A 20018-nucleotide genomic window follows, 5' to 3' on the forward strand; every position below is an offset into this window, starting at 1 on the left:
GATAGCCTATTGTTCTGTACTTTTGTCTTTACTGATACTCATGTCAGGGCTTTCAACAGAGGGACATTGTGTGAAAATAGGTCTCTGGAGAGCCAGTCCTTTTGGAAAAGAATGTGAGCCACTTGAACATCAGTGGACATACAAAAATATTTTTGTTAAATACATTTGTAATTGAGGTACATAGAGCAGTGTGTGTTGAATATAATGTAACATCAAATATTTCTAAAAAAAAATAATAAAAAAAAATAAAAACTGTGGTCCCCACCTGGTATTCAAGACCAAATGTGGCCCCTGACCCAAAAAGTTTGCCCACCCCTGCACTACAGTATGTTAGATTGTTAACATTCTATTACTATGCTAATGGAATGTTTCTATTTTGTTGATTAGTAATGACAGCAGTACAGAATTCTGGTCTTTATGATGCTTCATCCTAAATGCCTGTCACAAATGTACACATTCCATTGCCATAACAATAGAATGCAAACATTCCACTCTTACTAGAATCCCCTTCAGTTCATCATTACAACCTTTTTCTTTCACTTCATTTCAATTTCAACTACTTCAAATTTTATTCTCAAACTGAGCTATGGAATCGAGCAGCATCCCAAGGGTGTATAGACCCACACAGGTATTTATCATATTTGTACAATTCCAAAGTGTCTGTGTGTTACGATATGTCAATCTGATGAATCTATTCTGTCTAAAGAGCTTCTGCCAAAGCAACCGCTATCTGCAGACCTTGCAGACCTGCTGGCAGCCCAAGTACTATGAATCACAAGTAAGACTCACCCATAGAGAACAAAGAACACCACAAATACAAAAAGTACAGTAATATATTACCATTGATATTCAGGGTGACAAAGAAACATTATATCTATTATTATATTAAAAAATAGATATAAAGACAGATCTAAAGCAATGAATAGCGCACTACACACTATAGCATGTGATATGTGTAATTAAAATGTCATGACAAGCATATGACTGAAATGTTTCCTCTTGTAGTCCCCTATTGTCTCATGTGTAACCCTTGTCTTGCAGAAGAGGGGCATGGTTCATTTTCTCCAACTCCAGAGAGAGGGCAATGTCCCGGCCCATATCACCCCAGAGGACATGAGTGACTGGCTGGTTGCTCAAGGGAAGAAAACCTTGAGGGAGAAGTGAGTACAGCGTGTGGCCTCATGGACATGCACACGTCACTGCCATTCTCTGCCATAGGCATTCAAGATAATATTGATCAAAAATAACAGCGAGATGGTGATGTAGAGAGAGTTAAGATGTCCTGTGTTTTATTTGAAGGTTATGGAGGAGTGCTCTGGAGGAGGGCAACAACCTTGTTAAATTGGTAAGAGTAACGTCCTAGGGATTGTGATTCAAAGCCATATATTTACGGACTTTGGCAAGCTCTGTTTGATGACTGGAATATCAATGTGCACCATTAGCATCAAAGTTTCAATAACTATGAAAACTAATGATGCATCTGTGTCCTGTATCAGGCCTGGGTTGAACACAATACTCAAGATGCGGGACATGGAACATGAGGCTCTTGAAGATTTGCTAAGTGTGGAGCCTAGCTGCACCTGTGCTTCCCTCACTGATATGTGAGTCATATTAATTTTCCGCCTTATTGAGGATTGCTCTCTATGTAAGGTGCTTTCTCTAGCACGGCGACTCCCGATGGCACTTGTTCTTATCGAAGGTTTTACTTACGATGAATGATGTATAGTTGATTCACTGATGTAGACAAATGTACTTATTGTAAATCACTTTTGAAAAAAGCATCTGCTAAATGACTTAATTAAATAAATTGTAAATTGATACAACTAGTAATGTATGACAGTGTTCTGGAAACGTATGGATGTGATAGGTTAAGCATTATCTTATGTGTTTGTTCTTTCTCTGGCTTTCAATGTTGTTTTAGGGAACCATACATCAATGGCTTGGTCCAAGGAGCCCTCAAGACCCTTTCTGAGAATCTTCACAAGGAGCCCAGCCAGAGCCTATCCAGCCCTGAACTGGTGGTGATGGCGATCATCCCCAGACTCCTCCAGACCTTTTGGCCCCACCCTTCAGGCGGCGACAGTGATAATATAATGTTTTCTCTGACACTAAGTGAAATGGCTATTGGTTTGGCCACATCGGTCATCGAGAAGCTGGCGAGAGCTCTGAAGGACCCCGCCCCTCAGGCCCTCTTCTCACGGCCCATTGGCATGGTCATGGTAGAGTCCCTCCACAGCAGGATAACATCCATGTTCACCCCTGGACTGCTGAAGAGGAAACACTTTGTCAGCTCTGTGACCGATATGGTCGCAGCCGAAATACAGGGGATGTTTGAGGCTCCAGCTGCCACCATCCCCTTGGATGAGGTACCAGTCTCCAGCCTGGCAGGAGACACAGCCCCTCAGGCCACCAAAGGTGTGGACGTGGCCACACAGACTGAGGAGGAGATAGCACCAGCTGAGGCGGTACCACCTACCAGCGAAGTAAGCTTTGGTCTTGTCAGCCATGTCTAATCAAAGGTTTGGTAGACCACATGATAAGATCGTACATTGAAAAGAGGATAAAAAGAATGTTCTCGGTTTTCAGACCCTCATTGAAGAGAGGGTTAAGGCAGAGAGCCAGGGGGAGAAGAACACTCTCCCAGCAGAGGTGAAGGCCAATGAGGTAAGCACTGCCCATACTGTAGTATTGTATTGACTGCATGACCGAGCTATACAATAAAATACAAATCAAATGTTTAACTTAGTTCCTCTGCTGTTTTCAGTCTCTCATGGATGTCACCATGACTGCTCATCTCGAAAAAATGGAGGTGAAGAAGGAAGCCTTCAGTGTCCAATCAGGTACAGGAGGTTACACTAACACATTTCTGATCATTTTCTTTCACATTGTAACAAATGTTCTCTTTAATTAAGTATGTGAGACATTGACACCCCTTCTTGTCATTTTCAGATGAGGCCCAGATCCAGATCAAGCCCAAGCGGAGCATCCTCTACAGGCTGTGGAGGGCAGTGTGCTGCTGTGGCAACTCCCAGTCCATTGATGACTGAATCAAATTTCAATCAGTAAAGCATTCATTTTTCATCGCAATTGGTGTCAATTTTAGCTTTTTATCTGAGCATGGGTATGAAGGAAAGGTTGAGCTGGTTGATTAAGTGGTGTTGTCTGTCTATGGTATCAACTGTATCTTTTTATTTTCCATGATCCAGGTTGGAACCTTCTTTGAGTTTGTGAAATATTATGTGTCCATTCATAGGAACTTACTCTGGATACTTTGACTGGCCGGCCGTCTTTAAAGACCGCAGTTCTTCGGTGTACCAGGGGGCGCTGTGCTTGAATGAGACTACCCTGGTCTTGAGAGGGACCAGCTCATTCAGGGTTCTGTTGAGAAAGCCCTTGTACAGTGAGACTGCATCCTCAAGTGAGCTTTAAACTAGTTACAAAGTACAACTGTAGGCTATGATGCACTACAGCAGGAATAGGCAAACTACGGCCGGCGACTTTTAATCTTTTAACTAAAACAATCTATTTCATTCTGTTATACCCTAATTAGTTTCAGCACAGTATGAGGTCACATGCTGTAAAGGTGAATTTTTGAATTTCATCTTTCAGTACAGAATTCCTGTAGATGGCAGTAGAAGTAGGCGCCCCTGCCTGTTCCTGCTCGATCCCCTGCTCGATCCTACGGTGTGTGGACGAAGTCCGAAAATGAGCCTTGAATGTCATATTTTCAAAAGAGAATGGAGCACGAAATCCTTTATTTATTTATTTTACATCTGTTGGATCTAAAGCGGTATGCTTGATATGCCAGGAGAGCGTTGCTGTCTTCAAAGAACACAACATTAGCAGGCACTTCTCAAGTGAACATGCTAACTATGCTAGCAACTTATCTGTACAAGAAACAGAAAGGAGGGCTGCCACATTGGCTGCAGATTTACAAGTCCGCCAGAACTTATTCGTGAGCAAGCTTTTTTCAGAGGGTGCATTTTTGAAGGAATGCATGGTGGAGGCTGCTACCTTGGTCAGCCCGGACAGTAAAGCCCATTTTGAAAACATTAGCCTGTCACAGAGAACAGTTTTACAGAGGGTGGAATTAATCGATCAAGATCTTAGTTCCCAGTTGGAGAGGAAAGTGACGGACTTCAAGTATTTTTCACTTGCGCAGGACGACAGTACGGACATTAAGAACACTGCACAACTTCTTGTCTTTAACAGAAGGATAAAGGAGAACTTTGAAATTACAGAGGAATTTCTTTCCATGCAATCATTAAAAGGGGTGATTACTGGACAAGACTTATTCAACAGCGTTTCTGCTTGCCTCGAACAACAGAATTTGTCATAGGATAAATTTGTAAATGTCACTACCAATGGTTCTCCAAATTTCACCGGCAAAAACGTGGGCCTTTTGAAGAGAATTCAGAACAAAGTGAGAGAGGTGTCGCCAAACACTGAGGTCACTTTCTTGTACTGCATTATCCACCAAGAGGCTCTGTGTAAATGTGGACTTGGATTGGAGCATGTTCTTAGAATGGTTGTGAAACTGGTAAACTTTGTCAGAGCTAGAGGACTAGAGGAAAAGAAAAACTGTGGCCCCCCACCCGGTATTCAAGACCAAATGTGGCCCCTGACCCAAAAAGTTTGCCCACCCCTGCACTACAGTATATTAGATTGTTAACATTCTATTACTATGCTAATGGAATGTTTCTATTTTGTTGATTAGTAATGACAGCAGTACAGAATTCTGGTCTTTATGATGCTTCATCCTAAATGCCTGTCACGAATGTACACATTCCATTGCCATAACAATAGAATGCAAACATTCCACTCTTACTAGAATCCCTTTCAGTTCATCATTACAACTATCTTCTTTAGCGAACACCTGTTTCAGAGCTATTTCAATTTCAACTACTTTAAATGTTATTCTCAAACTGAGTAGCGAGTAGCATCCCAAGGGTGTATGGACCCACACAGGTATTTATCGAGTAGCATCCCAAGGGTGTATGGACCCACACAGGTATTTATTTTAAGCTGATCATATTTGTGATGAATTTACTTAATGATGAACACTTGTCTGCCATACTGCGTCTTTCAACCTCAAAAATAGCACCTGACTTTGGTAAGCTTGTAAAACAGGGTGAGCAACTTGTAAAACAGGGTGAGCAACAGGGTGAGCAACGTTTACATTGACTAGCCATGGGCCAGTAGATGCTGAAGGATAGTAAAGTAAGGTTTGCCCACCCCTGCTGTAGATTGATAGATAGATGAGAGAAGGATAGATACATAGAAGCTGGTTTAGTTGGATGGATAAATGGATAGATAAAAGAGACGATGGATAGATTAGAGAGGGGATGTATAGCTAGAATGTATAATAGGAACCCAATGATTCTCATAGAAACCCATGGTCGTTCATGCAACTTAACTGGGGTACAGTGCAAAAAGTATAAATGGTATGAAAAAAAATCATGTCCTGAATAGCAGATGTTACTATTGAGGGACACATCATTTGTGGTCTCAGGGCCACATCGTGGGCCAAGAAAACAATCAAATTGACGGAGGGGCGGGAGAAACATACATTTCACCACAAGATGGCGGCGACTTCACTGGAAAACGAGGATGTCTTCCTCTACAGGTTATGAAATAAATATACACTCTAAATATATTTGATCCCCTTTTACTGGCAAGCTGCTCTGTTACTTGCATAGAAATGCCTACGAAGTTCGTGTTAGCATAATCGCCTATCGTTGCTAGCTACCTTGCCAGCTAAGGCACTGCATCGGGTAGCCTAGCAACAACAGTCACGTATTTCGCCACGTTAAAAGAGAGGAGGGTTTTGAGTTACAAAAATAAAAAATATAAATGTAGGCAACTCAATAAGAGCCGATCCTTGTTTTATCGTCACCCCGGGTGTTGGATTTTGATTGGGTTAGGAAAAACGGGGGGGAAAATGTTGTTTTACCTTGACCTCTATGACGAGCTCCGGAATCAACGCCGAAAAGCCGAATTTTATATGATTGTCTTGTCTACAACAAACTGAAAACCGCAAACATTTTACTTTAAACATTTTTAAAATAAAATAAATAAATAGCAGACGTGCGCCCTAGTTAACGATATCAAGCCAATGGAATTGTCGCCTCGCAAAATCATCTCAGTGCTGCGCGAATGAGACGGCGAGCTAGCCAGGCTACAACACAAAGGGCGGAACATTTCTGTACGATATAGTATACTTTGCAATACTTTTTATAACTAATGGCTAGTTTGCTACTTGTGTTTAATAGTTAGCTTGGAGTATCGGGCATTTTGAGAATAAGATATGACAAAGGCATCTCATCCTACTAGTTGTGTGTTTATGCGCAGGCGTTTGTGTGTGTCAGTCGGCTAACTGTTGCCATGGCGGGAAAAAAAAGTATCAAAACACATTGTCAAAGTTTTCCCTCGACCTGCAAGGCCTGGTTCTAGACAGGCATGTGTGGAGTAATGATGTTCTGAAGTAAAATCAATAGTTTAGACTTGGGAGCCCCCAGCCTGGAGGCTGATGATATCGGAGTAGACTCCCTCTTAGCTACCTTGAGACTTAGTCCTCGCTCTCCCAGTAGTTGGCATTGCCCATAACTGTCTGTGGTTGGGACTCAGTTAAAAGGTTTGGAAGGGGTTGAGTGACCCCTTAACTTGTACTAGGAAGCGTAGGTCGTTGGAAGGGGTTGAGTGACCACTTAACTTGTACTAGGAAGCGTAGGTCGTCGAAGTCCCTCAGCTGAGGTGTTGGTGTTGCTCCAGAGAAATCAGCTGGGCTGATAGAGGAACCGAGAGTATTCGGTGGTTGCAAATGCCAGTGCTGGATGGAGCCTCTCTAAATTTATACTAAGTTAGACAGAGTAGGGACAGATAGGGTAAGATTTAAATTATTTTATTTATTTTATTCCTTTATTTACTTTAATTTATTTTATTTCTGAAATTACTTTATTGCTACAATGCATTACCATGCTGTAACGCTTAAAGCTTAAATAAAGTACAAATCTGCATTTAAAGAAAAATAAGTATTTTAGTTCTTGTTAGAAGTTTAGATAGAATAGAAATAGACACCTATGTTGTGTTATCTTCCTTGTTATATTGTAAAAAGTTAGATTTCACTGAGCATAATACATCATAGGATCTAAATGGTTATTCTAGCCTCTTTTTAAAATATCCCCTTTGGATGAATTGTCCTCATCGATAAATTAAATTCCTGCAACTACACCAACTGGCACTCATATAAGAATAGAGCCATCGTTAACTACTGGGGCTTTCGCAGGCTGTGTTTCATTGTGGGTCACTTACGGAACAAAGCCAGGAAGAGGAAGCAGGGGAATCTGGGAAGTAGACGGTGAACAGTAGGGTGAATCTATTCGACACCAGCCCAAGTATATCTTTTGAAACCTATTAGGGTTTCTGAGGATCTCACCCGTTGGACAGAGGGCTGGTCCGGGGCTCCTGTATAGGGTCAATTACCGGGAGACAACATCTACACTCAAGACTTCGGTAGTGCATATTTTCCATAGTGCACCATACTTTTACCAACAGTGGTCATACTTGAGCCTACATGTAAATATTAATCTAGAGAAGTCCCTTGTTAATCAATGGTTGGCTGTGTAGAGTTATAAACAATAGGGCACATTCTCCTAAATTAACTGTGATTATGTGGGGAGTGACATGTAGTCAACTTTCTTTATCTTCTGTGATTTTGGTGACAGAATAAATCAAATGTTGAGGATTCACTGCCACTTGCTGTGCTGCAGTATAGTATTACCTCAGCTTCAGTGTCTCAGGTCAGTCATTTATTGGCATCAGGCACCTGAAAGCCATTTACAATCTATAGATAAACCTATTTTAGAAGAAGACCATCCATTGATCCAATTGGCTGAGGCCTTCCCAACTCATAGGAAGTCCCATCCTAGTTGACTACATGGTGCCGCTCATGCTGTCATAAATGCAATGAATGGGATAGATAGCATGTGTCTACTCTTTGCATCTCTATGGTTGGCTGAGATCAGATCACCATTGTGTCACTGCAGCAGCAGCTTTGACAGTGGTTGGTCTGAGAAGGGCAGATTTAGCAATGTGCAAAACTGAGTGTAAAACCACAACCAGACACTGTATGGCTGCAGAGTGGCCTCATGACCAGCCAGACAGTTTGCTATGCTGCTACAGTGCTACTGGTTACGCAGACATGTCTCTGCAACCCATCAACATAAGTAAGACATGGTCAAATGGGTAGCTGCCAATAAGAACTATTAGTATCGCTGTCCTCTCCACAAGCCCTCACCACTGGGGTCCCCCAGGGCTCTGTCCTAGGGCCCTTACTGTTCTCCCGCTATACCAAATCTCTTGGCTCAGTAGTTTCCTCACATGGTTTCTCCTACCACAGCTACACAGATGACACTCAACTCTGTGTCACATGCGTGTCTTGCAGACATTTCTGCTTGGATGCCAGCCCACCACCTCAAGCTCAGCCTTAACAAGACTGAGCTGCTCTTCCTCCCAGGGAAAGCCTGCCCTCTCCAAGACTTCATCACAGTAGAGAACTCTACTGTGACCTCCTCCCACAACCTCTTCTGCCGTAAACTGAAGACCCATCTCTTCAGGCTACATCTTGACTGTCCCTCCTAAAGACCTCTTCATCCCCCACAAACCCCCCTGTACAGTTCCTCTACTGTAAAACATTTTTTTAAATCATAATTTAAAAGTAATCCTTCCTTCTTCTAGACTTCCAATGGCCCCTGGTCCTAGCATATATATTTTTTCTTGTGATGACTGATGTATAGATGATTCACTTACTTTAGACAAATGTACTCGTTGTAAGTCACTTTGGATAAAAGCGTCTTCTAAATGTCTAAAATGTAAATGTAAAGTAATGCATGTCTTCCTTGTGTTTATTTTTAAAAGTTGTGTCTTGTCAGTGCCATCAGCCTATATTTCTTGATTATTACTTTTCAAACAAAACATACAATTAATTAGAATTACTTAAAAAATAAGCTCTAACTTTAACAATGTTCGCAATGGTCACAGCTGTATCCAAAACATTATGAAGTCCGGATTCCATGGACTTTGCAGCAAGCGCGTCTCTGTGCAGAAAACATTGAGTTGAAAAAGCACGGGGGGGTGGGCGACAGCTTGTATTCTTTTAATTACTCCGGAGTGCTTGCCTGTCATCGCAGTGGCTCCATCAGTGCACACTCCAATGCAGTTAGCCCAGCTTATTCCATTTGACCTCATAAAATCATCCAAAACATATTTTGCCGTTGTAGTCCTTCTTAGGTCCTTACAAAACAAAGAAATCCTCCTTTATATAATTTTCCCATTCATAGCGAACATATGCAAGGAGATGTGACATTTTTGAGACATCTGTATCCCAATCTTATTGTAAATGCAGTAACGTGAAGCTGATGCCGTAACTATGACATCTTTATATACAAATAATATTTAGGAATAAACAGTATTTGGTGATGGTCTGAAAATGGTTTTAGAACATGTTCATGAACTTTATATCAAGAAAATGTTCATGAATGAAGTTGAGGCCTTATCAAGCATGAATGTCATTTTTTTTTAAGAATCAAAAGATTCAGATGTGTAACATGTATTTTATTATTTTATTATTCAACATTGAATAATAGTATTATGTAATGTAATACTACATTTAGTATAATTAATTAGTACTGACCTGTTATTTAAAATATTCTTAGAAAAATGAGGACATACAAGACATGGAGGGAGGAGGACATGGTCAACGCTTTGGCAGCTTGCAGGGAGGGCATGAGTGTGAGGCAGGCAGTGAAGACCTTTGGTGTGCCCAGATTGATGCTCATGGATAGTCAAAGGCCGGCTAGCCATGGGTTCCCCCTGACCAAGCCCCAGCTCCTGGCCTTTGGCACCGCCATCAAGAAAAGGAGGGACACCAACAGCAAGTCCCTCTCCCGCACCTGGTGGCTAACTTCCATTAGCGTCATAGGGGGGAGCTCACTATGAGGAAGCCGGACCACCTATAGAGGACCAGAGCCATGTGTGCCTGTGAAGGTCCAGTGAGAGACTACTTTGCCCTTCTAAAGGAGACACTGGATGAGCATGGGTTGAGAGAGAAGCCCCTCTAGATTTACAATTGCAATGAGTCTGGGTTTCGCATGGATAAGAGCAAGGAGCAAGGTGCTGGTGGCAAAGGGATGCAGAGATCCCTACCTTCAGGCACCTGGCACCAGGGACCACATCGCGGTGCAGGTGTGCCTGAACGCAGCTGGGAAGGACGTCCCTCCAATGGTGATATATGCCAAAGGTTATCCAGTGGGGCCCTATACCACCGGAGCACCAGAGAACACCCTCTTCTCCAAGAGCCCCTCTGGATATGTCAACTCTGAACTTTTCTGGTGGTGGTTCCAGGAACACTTTCTGAGGCACGCTGCAAAGGGGCGCCTCCTGCTCCTCATTTTTGATGGTCATAAATCCCACCTCGACCCGGATCCTGGATCCAGTCAGGATCCTCTGCCACCTCCTCTGATGAAGATGATGACCAGCACCACCATCACAGCTCCACTGGGGTCACCATCCCCACCCCTCCACCCCAGCCTGTGGTTCATCCCCTGGTGGCAGCAGGGCTTATCGACCCTCGGCTGGCAGAGATCCTGGCCGGTCAGACCTACCCACAGAAGACGACCCACAGTCTCCCCATCAAAGCTAGAATCCTCACCAAGGAAGACTATCACCAGTTCCATCAGAAGAGAGAGGAGAAGCTGAGGGCAGCAGCAGCAGAGTGCTGCTATCCAACTCCAGCATGCCGAAGACAAGGAGAGAAGATCCATCTTGGAACCACCACCGGAAGAGGAGGGACCCCCAGCCGTAGAAGAGGAGCCCCTGCACCCCCAGCACCTCTGCTACCACCAACACCACTGCCACCATGTCTACCACCAGTCCCTCAGCCCATTGCTCCCCCACCACAGGCCACATGGCTCCTATTGCGTCCACCGGCTCCTCCAGCTCCTCCCTACATCCGTCTGCCATCCACCAGACTTGCCTGCCTCCACATTTTACACCAATGCCCACCTGCCAGGACTTAAAAATAAAAGACAGCTCGTAAAAACTACAATGATTAAAATGTTGATATAGCTGTTAGCTGTTAGTCTAATTGCATGCCATTTAATTACAATTGCTTACCTTTTAACTTCACATCTACAGACAAACCAACCACAGCCTGCAGGTCCTCCCCCTCCATGTTGTCAAAAACATGCAGGTGTTTGGCCAGGTAGGTGACATAATTTATCCATGAAGTTCCTCATATAAACTGTTGTGTGCAATCAGCTGAGAAAGGGAATTCGACAATCGTTCCTGACTTTTTTTACTACCTCTTCATCAAAGACACTCCAAGTGCTCCTCACTCCTCCCCAGGCCCATGACACCAGCCCCAGGTAATGTGTAGCATGTTGCAACTCAATTGTAATAAACCTATTGACTGATTATACCCACTGTTGCTCATTCCTGCCCCTGAGATTCAACTGCAACAATATAGTATGTATGTCATGGCCATTTAGCAATGCATGAACAAATGTCTCTCTCTAAATAGTTTTCTACTTGCCTCTTCAGTGCCCCCCTCTTCAAAGTCGAGAGGAAGAAAAGAGCACACCCAGGCCAGCTATGAACATGGCCTGGGCAGCTTTCTCTGTACCTGCCGAGCAGCAGATCCCCTTGACGAAGGGGGCTTAGAGCTGGTGTCATGGGTCCAGTGTGAATTCTGTGAGTGCTTCTCATGTGTTGGGCAGAAGGGGCAGTTTTACTGTGTGCACTGTATGGATTGATTGTTTTTTTTATTTATTTATTTATTTTGTATATTAACTTAAAATCAGATTTAATTTAAAAAAATTAAATGATTAGACTTGCAACTCGTCTTTTCTTTTCAACATGTTTCCCATTGCTGACAATATACATCCTTTCATTTATTGATTGATTTATTAATTCATTTACTCAAAAGTGGCAATGATTTAGTACAATTTTAAAGGCTTCATTAACATAATCATTCATTGTTTATTATTATAATTAATTCAATTCAGAGGAATTTAAGCAGAGCAAAAGGTCTGATTTTCAGCTCAATGGAGTTTGCTGAGGTAATATTTCTAAACAATTGTCCACTAGATGGCGACATTATTCCTGTTTTCTGCAATCTTTGTTTTCACCAAGAGAAGCTTCCAAAGAGGAAATATGGACAAAACAAGGTTGACGCGAAGTGAGCTCAGGTGGTCGAAATAGTGTCCCCTAGCAGCACCGACAGGTGACTGGCGGTGCTTTTGTAAAAAAAGTAACCGTGCGAAACAAATAGCAACAGTATCTGAATATTTAACCCGTTATACTTGTTAAGGACATGTTAGACTACAAAATACACAATTTAGTTTTTAACAACCTGACCCGGTTGCTTATTTTTCCATTTTTATCCTGTTTTTAACCAGAAGCGTGCCGAAGGCTGTCCACTGACTTTGTTGTAGCGTTAGCCGAGCATTTCTGCCTTTTACTCGCTGTGGGCTCAACGTCCTCACAGGTAGAGCAGCTCACAGCCATTTGTCTTCCGGGGAATGGAGCTCTCAATGTAAGGGACAGAATAGCTCCCCCTTCACAGGTACCTCACCATGTTTGGGAAGTGAGGTGTCAGACTGATTAGACTGAAAGAGAACTAGGGGTTATGTATGTAACCTTGGTTCTCTGAAGGAGATGAGGGAAACACCTCACCAGATTGCCCCTCTCACGCAGCTTGTGAAGAGGTGGTTCGCAGAGTGACATGGGCACGCTTTGAGCCAGCCTTTATAGGCTTGGTACTAGTTACTGCAAAGCTCTCCCAGCCTGTACAGGCGTGGTTGAATAGTGCTTCAGCGAATAGGAAATGAAGGGGTGCATATCCCACAGTAAGGTGTCTCCATCAGTGAACAGAGGTTACATACCTAACCTACTGTATATATTTTGATGCCGGCCTTGGGGAGAACTGCAGTGGCTGGTTTCCCCATTGAAACCCATGTTAAACTTTGTATACAATCTGGCCAAATAAGACTTGATTTCAGTTTCTATTATTTCCTTATATTATATGTAGGCTTCTTTTTTAGATACAGTAGGCTTACATGACCAGGTTTTTGAGTCATAGAAAAATATACAAAATGTTCCCACTAAGACTATATTAGGTGCATTGCTAATTTGACATTTCTCCATCTTCCCTTGAGGCTTGTGCCATTGCCCCATCTTACCAGTCTGAACCACTCTGGGGTTGAACTGGTTTCCCCAAGCACAGGTTGGAAACAATGACACACATGTAGGCTATAAACACTCATGAAAGATCAACCTAAAAGTAGGCTAAGGCAAAGGAGTTACATATTAAAATGTGTTCTTATTCTAATTATGTGGTACTTACAGAGCTGCTAGACCCTAGCAAGAATTGGATAACAACACACTAAGTGTTGCCTATGCTGACATCAGTGACAGATGCCAATGAATGCCTAAATGTTAGCATCTGCAATATAAAATGTCCTTTAGGCCTGCTCTTAGTACATGATGTACCTCCTCAACATATCTAGTAAACTGTTTGCTGCTTGGTGCTTTCTTGTGCCTTGGTTGTGTATTATGACATTGGAATATGAAATGTGACGATGCAGAAAATCGAACATTTATTTGTGTAGGGTGGCAGTGTATGATGAAAGAATGATTTGAATTAAATCAAATCAAAGTATATTTATCATATACATGATAGACAATGCAATTAAATGCTTAGGGCAAGCTAGCTCCTCAGCAATGCAGCAAGCAACAATCAACAATGCAACACAATATAATAATAATAATAATGAAAACAATAACGTAAGGTGACAGCAGAACACAACAGCAATATTGAACAGTAGCAATAATAGTAGTAAAGAAGTGCAAATGTGCAATGTCATTGTGATTCTGCGTCAGAGCACCAAGCTCAAGTGTCAAATCCATATTGATTAGACATGCATGGGTCCTCCTCTTGGGTGTGTTGTACCTGCAGTTGTAGATAACTAATCACCATCAAACTGTAGCCAGCTTCTCAAGATATGCAGTAAAGAAGTGTATTAGACCTGCAGTGCCAGTAGATGGAGTCAATGTCCTATTTGATGAGCTATCTGGTAAACGTCATTGTTGTACTACGTGGTGAGGCGAAAAATCTCTCTGCTTCTAGGTGTTCCAGCTGTTGTGTTCCACTAGATGGAATGAACTAAGAGGTGATGAAGAAATGATTGATACCATCATAAAAGATAAATGTGCAAAAGCAAAAGACACATCCATGGATAACAAGAACTGCTTACCTTCTTCTGTGTTACCCAACACCTTCTTTCCAATCCATATCTTATTCTTTACAAAAATAGATCTAGCAGCTGTTCTGTACCCTTCTGTGCTATTCTGTTGTTCTATTCCATGTGCTACACCCAGGTTGTCTAAGCATGACAGATATATCTCAAGGAATGCCAGACATTATTGCTATAACTACACTGTCAAATAGGCCTACAGGAATGTCATTATAGCCAGGTCATTATGAAATTATCCATCTGGTAGAAATTTGTTTCCCGTTCATTTTTATTTCCTAAACTAATATATAATGTAATTAAATGTTTTGTTTCCTTAGCCTGGAACCAGACTGAATTTTGTTTTGTTTCACTGCTTGGTTCCACGATATTGTCCTCTTCTCCCTTCACAAATAGATTAAGTTAATGTTTAATATACAAAGATAGGGCTGACCACCATGCATTCAAATTACATGGTCTGTAGGAGATGTTGTTTCTCAACCGCATCTCTCAAGCTGAGAGAAGTAGAAGATAAATAGTTTATTGCTGCAGGGGCTTATGCCTCTATTTGTATGTAGTAGGCTTGTGTGTGGCTGAGGGGGTCCTTGAGTTATGATTGATAGATAAAAGGTTTTTATTTTGTGTTTGTTTTGGTAAGAAATAAATAAAGGCATTGGGAGTGTGATATGTTTATTTGAGTGCTGTTAAATTTTTATGCAAGCAGAAATTCGTTATATTTCCCTGGAGGTAGAGCACTCTATCACTATCATCTCTATCATGCCATTGGTACACTGAAGCTGAGCAATGCACTCGCATCTCTGCCTGCCTGCCTGCCATGGCAAGCTAACCCCTCTGCAGAGTGAGGTTTCCCCTGGGAACAGTTTCAGTGGTGATGACTGCAGGCTCTTCTGGGATCATGCAGACATCAGCACTTTCTCAGATCAAGCGAAGGTGCTATGGGAGCTAATCGATTGGTATTAGATAGATGCTACTTATAGACAGTGGCAAATTAGCGATAATTTTATATTGCAGTTAGGTTTACTGTAACACTGTATCGATATCTATTTTAAACACTGTACACCGACTGATGATTGAATGTGAGGCTCATGTTATATGGATGTTATTGAACCAACCATAGGCAGGCTGTCGTCCATATCTTCAGAGCTGCAGCATATCATGACTCTATTGTATTGTAGATTCTGTTCTTCTGAAAAGATTTGAGTAAATATTGAACATTTTGCACAATAGCAATGTTAGCGCAATCGATATTTTGGCCCCTTTAATTATAAACCTTTTGTTGTTGTCCATTTTATTCTTTATCTTTTCATAACGACAGGTGCAAACTTTGCACCAGAGGCAACGCTCAGCACACAAGCCGGGAATAACAATGACTCAAACCTGGCCTTAGTGGGAATAAATTTACTAGTAAAGTGAAGTATTTGTCATTATTGATTTCAGCGAATGACACGACTGCGAAGTGTGACTCCGAATCAGAAATGTGTGGTGCGCAAGCCCTGGGGGGAAGTGCTGTGGGAGGTGATTGATGTGAGGTAAAGCCAATGGCTATGGGACTGGCAACTTCAGTAAACAAAGGCCAAGTTTGACACATTGGTCCACCAGACCTTACAAGCATTTGGATGGAAGTGTCTAGGAACGAGATTACACCAGTGGAAACACTAAAAAGTGGCAGATTGATCAGTAAAGGAAATACTATAGAAATGCTATAGTTAGCAATTAGCGACAGTGTCCAGGTAAACAGAACCAAAGTGCGGATTGAAGTCTATCCTGGTTCATTGACTACTTTCAGGGTAAGGAACCAAATGTGTGATTTTCTAAATTGGGTGAGTTATCCCTTTAATTCCACCCTTTTATTTCAAACCCTACCAGTTCAGCCTGGTCGAGTTCAGAGTCAGAGAGTACGTCCATGTCACTGTGAAGCAGGGACACAAAGGAACTGAGTCTCTGCAGACTGACCCTGGTACTTTAGAAAGTGTAGTGCTAAGAGCTCTGCCCTTGAACAACTCTCAGGCACACAGCACTTACCTCTCTGTGTAAGGTCTTCATTGTTGCTCTCGCAGTTCACAGAAATATACCAACACAAACAAACGAGATGGCTGTCTGGCCCGATGTAGCCAGTTTAAGGATGACTTGAACTCAGTTCAAGGTTATCATTGGCAACTCTTTACTTTAAATTGCTGCTATACCTGTGTAGAAGTGGTGTACTGACTGGTAACAACATTATTAAAGAGTCATTTAGTAATTGAAATGGCATAGTAATGGCGATGAGCAGTTTTTGTTCATACAAAATATAAATTGTGACTGTTCCATAACGTGTTAATAAAACCATTGAAATCTATTATGCAGATGGACAGTGTCAACAACACAAGTAATAGTGTTACCAAATGTTTTCTGAAAGGATAGTGAAATAAGCTCATGATCATTATTGAGCGAAGTCAAAAGAGTGTATTTGTCATTTCAAACAGTAAAATGGTGAACCAGAGAGACCTATAGGGAATAGAGCATGCAGACGGAAAGACTTTGTTAGATCACTATGAGTGGCACTTCGACAACATATTTCTGGGTCACCTGTGCTCAATCACATTTAATACAATACTTCATGCATTAATTACGTCCCCACATAGAAAAATAGCTGATGGTAGGTTATGACAAGCGAATAGATTGGCTTTTATGATATGTTCCTAACGCTCATACATCACATCTGCTCCAAGTGTGACATTGGTATATCTGTTGCAAAAATAAGATTATCTAGAATCCAACTGTCAGCGACCTACTTAACTCTGGGCAGAAATTATTAATATTGTGGACTGAACACAGTGATTCCATTATCTGAAGTGATTAACTGTAGCAGTTGCCATAGTAACCCTGACCACTTGGGGGGCAAAAACAAAAACAAAAGCATTTCCATTTCCTTTTTTTTTCACTGCCTTGTAAAATGTCATGACATCTAGCCAGGTTGCTTTTAAGCCATGGTTTACAGGGCCATAACCCATGGATACTAGATACTGAGGTGATGACCTTAGTATGTTTGATTCATCATTTGAATAATCCGACTGCAAGTCAGTTTGTGATAAATAATTGTCAATCATGCAATTTGCTTTATTGTGTTAATGAGCACATTTCTCGCTCTCTCTGTCCTGCACTTTGACATGTCCACAAAAACTGTGTATCATCAAGGTTGCGCAACAGATGCTTACCATCAACAGCCAACACTATCACATTCACACTGTCTCCACTTTGAAATTTCCCCACCGCCATGATATACTATGTTGTAGGGTTTTAAGCATATTTCGTATATATTTTGGTAGACCATTTCAGCATGCTCTGCTCTTCTCGGATGTAGAAGCCTACCCGTGGATTTGAGAGGGAGACATTAAAGATATAGTGGAGGTGCCATAAGAGGTTAGTGGAGGTGCATGTGCAATTAGGAGCACTAGGAGTGGGAAGACAGAGAGGCAGAGAGATGCTCAAGGATCACAAAAAAATAAGATTCATGAATTTCTGATAAAATCTATCAAATTATTCATATGATATGACTCGATTATTATTTGAGACAGCTTATTAATTTTTGGCGAGGGGCATTAGCAATGTTGCCATGAAATGTATCTATTAGTCCACATTAAGTTCAGGCTGCCCCAAAATGCAGTTTCTTGCTGTTGAGCTGGGAAGGATTCCTCCTGAACCCCTACATGGGATATGCATATGACCTTGGTAAACAAATTACCCTGGTTACGGCCCTGATGGTTTATAACAACATAATGGATTTTTAAACATTGTCTTGAAATTGAATTCCATTTGAGAAGTTTAATTCTAAATGTTACCATCATACAGACCTAAAGCATCATCCAGTAAATTGGTTTGATAAGCAGTCAATTATGGCATGGTCCGGCAATGCTCAAGTGACAGGGTAATGCATCAGCCTCGCCTGCAGAAGATAATTGCCTATCAATTAGAGATGAACTGGAACCAATCAGACAGAGAGGTCAGTTTAGAGGGCTCAGCTGGAACCAGCAGTAAAACAAAACATAGGCTGATCAATGAAATATCTACTCTTGTACAAGGTCAAGGTCAATGAGTGCAGGTCATATTCATAACTTTTATTAACTTTTCATCCTTGGTGAAGGGAATATTAAAGTCCTCTACTTCCCACGACACCCATGAATAATTCACTGTGAATTTCTGAAACGACCATGGGAGTCGTTTGAGGGCCGTGTGGTGAAGACACAGTCACGGGAGTGGGTTGAGGCGTGCGTTCCCAGACTTGGTGTGAGAGGCAGAGTGGAGGGCCGCTGGCACAGCAGCTTCAGCTCTTTCATCATGGCTGTACGTTCAGCTGGCTGAGACAGCGTGGAACCTGCTTGGTTGTATCCATTAACTAGACTGCTGTTGCTGTCTGGAGCGATATTCTTCTGCTCCATCTATCTGTACAGCTGTCTCTTGGTGGTGGAGCGAGCATTGCCTAGGACCCTTGTGCTTCCCATGGACCCAGCAGGAAGCCCCTCGTTCTCATGTCAATGGAGATTAAAGAGACACTCTTTCTCCTTCACACCTTTTACACCATAACCTCCTTGTCGTAGTAGCCTACAAATGATCATGTTTTTCAGAGGCACCCACTTGTCTTTAATTGGGTCTGACAAGGACAAGTTAGTAGCCTTAGCCAAGGTGAGCCTATATCCATCCTATGGCAATAATGACAAGAGGGTAGCCCATTTCATTATTTAAAAATTCTATTCTATATAAGTTCACTCAAATTACTAAATCAAATATTTGTTTCCTTACATTGTAACCAACTGCTGGCATTTTCTCATCAACCAATTGTTAATCTCCACCGGTTTAGTCTATGATTTTATTTTTTACAAAATGCTACCAGTTTGTGTTTTGTGACTGTGGCTAGACAAACAGAAGAAGTTTGTTCTTTGTTCATAGACTCCTTTCAGAGTGAGGGAACAAATATTTAATTTTGTCATTTGGGTGAACTATCACTTTAAGTTTAATGACTTCTTGAAAAACTAATAATAATAGAGAATAATGAAAGAAATGGTGATCTGTTTTCAGTTTTCTTATAAGAAACTGTGAAGTTTCAAGAAAATCAAAGAAAACATGTCATATCTGACTTTTTAAGTGGGTCTACTTAATAGACTTGGATTAATAATTAATCAAGGTTTGAGATTAAAGTGCTTGAATATGCAAGGGAAAGATAAAGATGGGACCATTTAGGCATATTTTACATGTACAGTATGGCAAGATGGCAATTTCTCATTTGGAAGGCTGCAGCTAGACTATGACTGTCAGTGTGACACTTTTGAGTTGCATTTGGATAGTGTAACCATTGCAATGTTATCAATACTATCAATGGGCGTTTAGCGGTGTAGCACACTAATGCGCATACCACATAATTGCAAGGTTCCTGGTTCGATTCCGACCCTCGACATATCTTGCATGTCATCCCTCCTCTCTCTCTCCCATCCTTCCTGTCAATCTCTACTGTCTCTATCCCAATAAAGCAGAAATGCCCTAAAAACATCTTTAAAAAAATAAATAAAATCAATACTATCAATGAGGACATTAATGGGGTAAAAAAACAGACAATTCAAAATCCCAGCTTGAGACGTATGTGTGTCTTGCAGACCCAGTATTGAGGTGGTTTAAGCGGGCAACCCAGGAAATTCTTGTAACATCACGTCCTGTTTCTTAGTTTATGTTTGTCTTTGT

Source organism: Argentina silus (genome assembly GCF_951799395.1).
Source record: "Argentina silus genome assembly, chromosome: 4".
NCBI classification, from domain to species: domain Eukaryota; kingdom Metazoa; phylum Chordata; class Actinopteri; order Argentiniformes; family Argentinidae; genus Argentina; species Argentina silus.